The sequence below is a fragment of the Eleutherodactylus coqui genome, chromosome 13 (assembly GCF_035609145.1).
Source record: "Eleutherodactylus coqui strain aEleCoq1 chromosome 13, aEleCoq1.hap1, whole genome shotgun sequence".
Lineage (NCBI taxonomy): Eukaryota > Metazoa > Chordata > Amphibia > Anura > Eleutherodactylidae > Eleutherodactylus > Eleutherodactylus coqui.
Window position 1 is genome coordinate 69,965,041 of NC_089849.1, and position 8,279 is coordinate 69,973,319.

Consider the following 8,279-nt stretch of genomic DNA (forward strand, 5'->3'; position numbering starts at 1 on the left):
GAAGAGCCAGGAGCAGGAACTGAGCTCCCGCCCCCTCTCTGCCTCCTCCCCACCCCCTCTCCGCCCTTCTGCACTATTTGCAATGAAAGGAGGCGGGATGGGGTGGGGCTAAATGGCACGAATTAGCCCCACCCCTGTCCCGCCTCTCCCTGTTGCAAATAGTGCAGAGGGGGCGGGAGCTCAGTTCCTGCTCCTGGCTCTTCCAGGCTCCCCTCCTGCAGAGAGAGATGACGTATATCGGCTCGGCGTGAAAACCCAGCCGATATACGTTCGTCTGAATCCAACCTTATTGTACCATATAATGTACTGAAAAACTTTTTAAAAATTCCAAGTGGAGAGAAATGGGAAAAAAACGACATTCCGCCATCTTTCAGTGCGTCTTGTTTTTACGGCGCACATAGTGCAACAAAAATGGCCTGATAGCTTTATTCTATGGGTCAGTACGATTGCTGCGATACTAAACGTATATAGGTTTTTTTGCTGTACTACTTATATATCTTTTTAAAGATATTTAATTTTTTTAAATTTATTTTTTTCTCCATCTTCTGCGCACAATAACTTTTTTATTTTCCCGTTGACATAGTTGTGCGAGGGCTCATTTTGTGCGGTACATCCTGACGTTTCCGTCGGTACCATTTTTGAATGCATATAACTTTTTGATCTCTTTTTGTTAGATTTTTTCTTGGCAACGTGGTGACCAAAAAAGCGCATTTCTGGCGTTCTTTTTTTTTCGGACGATGTTCACCATGCACAGTAAATAATGCATTACTTTGATTGGACTTTTACGGATGCAGCGATACCAAATATGTATTTGTGTTTTATTGTTAAGATTTTTTATTGTAAATATGGTAAAAAGGTATTTTTTTAACTATCAACTTTTTTTTTTTTAATACTTAATAAAACAATTTATCAAGGGGGACTACAACATGCGATGCTCTGATCGCTCCTGCAGTATGATGTAATGCTATAGCATTACATCATACTACATTCTGACAGGCAGGCTATGGTTTGATAGGCATTCTGCCATGACAGCCCTGGAGCCTTTCAGAAGGCCCCCGGTTGCCATGACACCCGCACGGCTCTCCCGATCTCACCGCGGGGGGGGGACTGTACGGGACCCCCGAACATCGTCCAGGGGATTTAAATGTGAGATTTGACAACAGCATTTAAAGGGTTAACAGCCCCATTCGGCCATGCGGCTTGTTAGGGCTGTTGCCCGCGGGTGTCAGCTGTAAGAAACAGCTGACACTCGAAATGTTTGGAGGGAGATCGCAGCCTGATCTCCCTCCATACACGTCCTGCAACGGGTGGTCACTAAGGGTTTAAAGGGGGATGGGTAGGTTGCACTATGCCCCCCACTCCCTTTAGGCTGGTCTTAAATAACCAGATTTGTATTGCGCGATCAGCGTCCATGCGGAATTTTCGCTGCCAAACGCAGGCATTGAAAGACATGTAGTTTCAAATTTTCCTTCACACACATGGATACAAATTATGTATTCCACAAGCGGAAGAAAAATCGCAGCATGCTCTGTCTTGCTGGCGGAATTGATGTAAATGGAGGCATCCATACGCAGTTAACACTGCATATGGGTTGCAGGTACCCGCATCATCGCTAAGCAGTGGCGCAGGAAATGCAGACAAAATTTTAAAAAATGGTACTGTGCATGACCGGCTGCGAGCCTCTGCGGTCATCTGCAATACAGGTAAATGAGGTACGTGGGCCTCCCGCATGTGGAATCTGACTCACTCGTGTGAGCCCAGCCTTATACTTACTACCGTGTTTCCCCAAAAATAAGACCATGTCTTATATTAATTTTTGCCCCAAAAGAGGCGCTAGGTCTTGTTTTTGGGGAATGTCTTGTTATACTTACCTAGCAGGCTCAGTCCAGGTGCCTCCCGCTGCTCTCCGGCAAGTCATAAATCCCATCTCCACAACGCGATGGCTGTGATTGGTTCTTCGACCACTGCTCAGCCAATCAATGCAGCGCTCAATGAACCAATCACAGCCATCGCATTGGTTTATTGAGTGCTGCATTGCTTGGTTGAGCAGCGCTCAAAAACCAATCACAGCCATCGCTTCCTGGAGGTGGGATTTATGATTCCTGTAACCAAGAAGTGGTCTTCTGTGGGCGAATAAGGACTGCAGGACACACGGCGGAGCTCCAGACAGTAGCAGGAGGACCTGGACCGAGTCTGCTAGGTAAGTATTATTTTTTTTAATGTAATGCAGCTAGGGCTTATTTTCAGGGTAGGGCTTATATTTCAAGCCTCCCCGAAAATCCCCAAAAATCAGAGTAGGGCTTATTTTTAAGGAAACAGTGTATTTCTCTGTTGTATCACATACATCAGTACAAATCAATGGACCCATTTACACTATCATGCTAAAACTCTTTGGACACCCATCAGTAGAATGGATCATGTCTTATTAGCATGTCGTGTGTCCTCAACCATGCTACATACGATGCGGACCCTTGGAGGTATCAGCCATAGTTTGTGATGGGAACGGCACACTATTGGATATATGTGTTACGTGGCATGGTGTTTGTCCATTGGTTGTAGTGAGGTGAACCATGACATTCTAGACCAGTGATGGCAAACCTTTTAGAGACTGAGTGCCCAAACTGCATCCCAAAGCACACTTATCGCAAAATGCCAACACGTGAGGGCTTATCACTACGTAGGACTTTACCTCTGTCGTTATAAAAAGGAAAGGTCTGTTTCAAAATAGACGGGGTGCAGATTTTGACTGTTTTTTGGATGCGGAAATGCTGCAGAATTTGCCACAGAAATTTCCGCTGAGGACATTCGACAGCATTTCTGCCACGTGTAAACATACCCTAGTAGTAATAGTGACCACCCTCCCAGTAGCCTTAGTTGTAATAGTGACCCCCACCACAGTGGCCTCAGCACTAATAGTGTCCCCCAAAGTAGCCTCAGTAGTAATAGTGACCCCTTCAGCAGTAATAGTGACCTCCACAGTGGCCTCAGCAGTCATAGTGACCCCCCACAGTAGCCCAAGTAATAATAGTAGCCCCAACAGTGGTTTGAGTAGTAATAGTGTCCCCCACAGTTGCCCCAGTAGTTATAGTGCCCCCCACAGCAGGCTCAGCAGTAATAGTGACCCCCCTCAGTAGTCGAGTAGTAATAGTGACTCCCACAGCAGCCCCAGTAGTAATAGTGTTCCCCACAGTGGTCTCAGCAGTAATAGTGACCCCCACAGTGGTTTCAGTAAGAATAGTGACCCCCACAGTGGCCCCAGTAGTAATAGTGACCCCCACAGTGGTTTCAGTAGTATTAGTGTCCCCCACAGTGGCCCCAGCAGTAATAGTGACCCCCACTGTAGCTCCAGCAGTAATAGTAACCCCCACAATGGCCCCAGTAGTAATAGTGACCCCCACAGTGGTTTCAGTAGTATTAGTGTCCCCCACAGTGGCCCCAGCAGTAATAGTGACCCCCACTGTAGCTCCAGCAGTAATAGTAACCCCCACAGTAGCCCCAGTAGTAATAGTTTCAGTGTGAACTTGGACTGGAGGCACAGGTGGGATTTACCTACCCAGGGTTACCCCACCATACACTAGGTGAGTAGACATTCACCTTCTATTACAGTAAATTGTTATGCACGTGGCGCGATTCTGATATACAGATAGTCCCCGACTTGCGAACATTCGACTTACGAATTTCGCTAGATACGAACTATCTGTACAGCACAGTATGATGTAATGCTATGGCATTACATCATACTGTACAGGGACCGGACAGGCTTCTATCAAGCCTGATAGAAGCCTGTCCGGTCAGATCGCGGTTGCTAGGCAGCCGGGGGCCTTCTGAAAGGCCCTAGGGCTGTCTATGCAGAGCGCCTAGCAAGCCGTGCGCTTGATAGGCACTCTGCATAGGCAGCCCTGGGGCCTTTCAGGAGCTCCCCGGCTGCCTAGCAACCACACAGCGTCCCGCGATCTCATCGTGGGACGCTGTACGGGCCCCCTGAACGTCGGGTGCAGGCTGTTTCTTACAGCGGGCTCCCGGCGGCAGCAGTTCCGACGAGCCGCGCCGCTCGTCAGAACTGTTAACACTTTAAATACCGCTGTCAGAGCGGTATTTAAAGTGTTAACAGTTCCGACAAGCGCCACGGCTCGTCGGAACTGCTGCCGCCGGGTGCCCGATGTAAGAACAGCCGGCACCCGACGATGTATGGAGTGGGGTCCACCCGCGATCCCCTCCATACAAGCATTTGTTCGACTTGCGAACAAAATGGACTTGCGAACGGGCTCCCGGGAAACGGAACCCGTTCGCAAGTCGAGGACTATCTGTACTGTTTATTAGGGCCAAAGGAGCTCTAGTACGTATTAACATATGGAAATAAATACTACTTTTGATTCTTCTGTAGTGACTAAGTAAGGCCGCCTGCACACGGGCAGATTTGCATGGCGGAATCCGGAGCGGGATTCCGCTCAAATACCACCCATAGCATGCTTTGGCAAAACACCTTTTCCTCTACACGAGCGGAAATCAATTGTGATTTTCCCCTCACGGAAGAAAAATTACAGCACGCTCTATTTCTGTGGGATTCCGCACGGCTTGCTTCTATTGAAGTCAATGGAAGCCGTTCGAGCCGTGGCCCTTCCTCACTGACATTATTGCGGAAAGGTTGCAGATTTCGTTTCTTCGCCTAGCGACGACGCAGGAAAAGCCAGGATTTGAAAAAAAAAGCTAGAAGAAAAGCAAGAAAGCGCGGATGCCGGCTGAGCACAGGGTCACATTCCACTGTTGGCTCCCGCATGCAAAATCCCACCCAGTTGTGTGCAGCCGTCCTAAGTGGTGCCCATTAATCACCAGCGTCTATCCCAGTGTTGTAGTGTCCATTATAGATGTCATGCAGCTGTACACAGAGCCTAACTGAATTGCTGCAAAATATGTTTAGACAGTTTAGGACAGTGATGGGCAATCTTTTGAGCTCAGTGTGTCAAAATTCGCCAAAAACGAGCATAACTCGGGTGGTGTGTCACTTCGAGAAAAAAGCCATAAATAATTATAGTTTAAGTAACAAAAATGTATAATTGTAATATATAACTGTATTTAATAAACCCAAAATACCCATAGCACAGGCCCTCGCCTCTTGCTGCCTCCCCCTCACTTATCTCAGTAATGATGAGCCCCCAGCAGCGACAGCGCCCCCCACAGCACACCCCCCCCCCCCCCCGGCAGCAACAGCGGCCCCCAGCAGCGACAGCGCCTCCCACAGCGGCGACAGCGGCCCCCAGCTGTCATAGTGCCCCTCATATCAACCCTTAGCAGTGACAGCGCCCCCCCACAGTGGCCCCCAGCAGTGAAAGCGGCCACTAGTAGTGACAGCACACCCCAGAAGTGACAGTGCCCCCCACAATAGTCCCCAGAAGTGACCCCCAGCGGTGATAGTGCCCCTCACAGCGGCCCTTAGCAGTGACAGTGCTCCCCAGCAGTGACAGCGGCCCCCAGCGGTAATAGTGCCCCTCATAGCGGCCTTTAGCAGTGACAGTGCCCCCCACAGAGGCCCCCAGCGGTGATAGTGCCCCTCACAGTGGCCCTTAGCAGTCACAGTGACCCCACAGCGGCCCCCAGCAATGATAGTGCCCCCCAGCAGTGACAGTGCCCCTCACACTGCCCCCCGAGACCCCCTCCACGTACTGGAAGCTCCGCTCCTCCTCTGATCTCCGCGCCCTCCAGCAGCGATGATCTCCGGCGCACACTGTGACATCAGTGTGCTGCTGGACGCCTCCTCCCCTGGACGCTCTCGCGGAACCAACAGGTAGGAGACATCAGGGCAGGGGGGTAAAGGATCCCAGCTGCACACTAACATCACAGTGTGCGCCGGGATCAGCGCTGCTAGTAGCGCTGGTTAGTGAATACTAGCAAGGGAGCCGCAGCCCCTGCCAGTATTCACTACTAACGGGGTTAGTGGCCGCGTGTCAGCGACTATGGCTACGTGTGTCAGTGCTGACACGCGTGTCATAGGTTCGACATCACGGGTTTAGGACATTAAGGTCACATTTACACAATAGTATTGTGGGAGCATTTTGCTTCCCCCATTATAAATGGGTGTTCCGGCGCAACTGTGTCTACTGATTTGAACTCCCAGCATCATAGGGATCCATGATGTTGTGAATGCGGATCAGTAGACCCACAGTCTGGTCGGGACACTCATCCGTAATGTGGGAGTTTCACAAGACATCCAACAGAACCCACTATAATCAATGGGGTCTGCCGCCACTGTCTGCATTCAACGTACGATGGATAGGGGGCTTCATTCCTACGACAGAACAGAAAACCAAAAGTGTTTAGTAGAGATATAAACCCAATCCTAGATGCACTACAAGACACCTATAGTGGGACTTGCACATGTCTCCGGAGCGAAGGTTCTCTGACTTCCTCAAGCCTAGTGAGACGTCCGCTGCATCCGTGAAGCAATCGAATGGAGGAGCAACCAGGATTACAGAAACAACCAAACTCACGGTGTTCTGCTGTTTCTATAACTCCCAGATTATAATAAAAAGATTATGTTTAACTATATGATTTTAATTAGTCAAAAAGTACAGGTGATACTTTCCCTTAACCCTTTGCAATCCAATTTTGGATTCAGAGTTTCCTAGGGGGTTTTCTCTTTCTGCCATTATACAATAGCGCCATCTGCTGGCTAGAGCCAGTACTGCGGTATGTGACATGCTGGAGAGGCCCCCGACAACACAGCATGATTTTTAAATCCCAGCACTTCTGTTAAAAATTAATTAAAGAAAATTTGGATGCAATTATATATTTCCAAAGGTCCATTGGAGCATCCACTTGCACTCTCTGGCATTGGAAACCCGTTGCAATCATGAACTGCAGGATTGGGTGAGCTAACTTTTTCTTAGCTTTTTAGAGATAAGTTGCCGCCTGAGCTGTGTGGCAGTGGCTTGCTAGCCTATGGCCATTGAAAATACATGTACTCTCCAGGCAAGAGTTCATATATATGGAGAGTCAGGAAAAATAGTTTGTTCAACCGACCGATATTGAAGATGGATTCCTCTTGTAGCGCTTTGAATATGTTGAGTTGGCAGTCTCTACTGCTCACTGTCACAGGATGATGTCAGATTTGATTGACACTTAGTGGTTAGGACCGCCCATTTGACAGATTTAGAGCACCAGAAGCTAAATCTAACAAGACTCCCTGCAAGACTATTGATGACTTATCCTTAGGATAGTTCATCAATAGTAGATTGGCTGTCCATCACTCAGGACCCCAGCCTATCAGTTAATTGCACGCCTGCTGTCAGCACCACAAGGGGTACAGAGCGGAAAGAGCACTGACCCCTGTATAGTAGCTGGCTATGTTATTTGCAGGCGCAGATTTCATTAAAATTAATGACAGCTGCGTCTGCAATTACCATGCCCATAGTACTGTAAAAAAGTTAAAAATTACATATAAGTACAAAGTGAAGCAGCGCCAAAACAAGTTAATTGTGTTCTTGGAATTATGTAATTCCTCCAAACTGAAGAACAAACTCAAGTCAACCAAGATATTTACTGATGGGATTACACAATAACATTTTATATATTCATAGTAAAAAAAAGAATCCATCCCCTAGAAGGAGTTGTTGGTGTGAAGCTTTCTCTGTGTGATTGTAATGTTGATATACAGTGGGGGGAAAGTATTTAGTCAGACACCAATTGTACAAGTTCTCCCACTTAAAAAGATGAGAGGCCTGTGATTGACATCATAGGTAGACCTCAACTATGAGAGACAACATGAGAAAACACATCCAGAAAATCACATTGTCTGATTTTTAATGAATTTATTTGCAAATTATGGTGGAAAATAAGTATTTGGTCACCTACAAACAAGCAGGTTTTCTGGGTCTCACAGACCTGTAACTTCTTCTTTAAGAGGCTCCTCTGTCCTCCACTCATTACCTGTAGCAATGGCTCCTGTTTGAACTTGTTATCAGTATAAAAGACACCTGTCCACAACCTCAAGCAGTCACACTCCAAACTCCACTATGGTGAAGACCAAAGAGCTGTGGAAGGACACCAGAAACACAATTGTAGCCCTGCACCAAACTAGGAAGACTGAATCTGCAATAGGCAAGCAGCTTGGTGTTAAGAAATCAACTGTGGGAGCATTAATTAGAAAATGGAAGAGATACAAGACCACTGATAATCTCCCTCGATCTGGGGCTCCACGCAAGATCTCACCACGTGGGGTCAAAAAGATCACCAGAACGGTGAGCAAAAATCCCAGAACCACACAGGGGAACCTAGTGAATGAC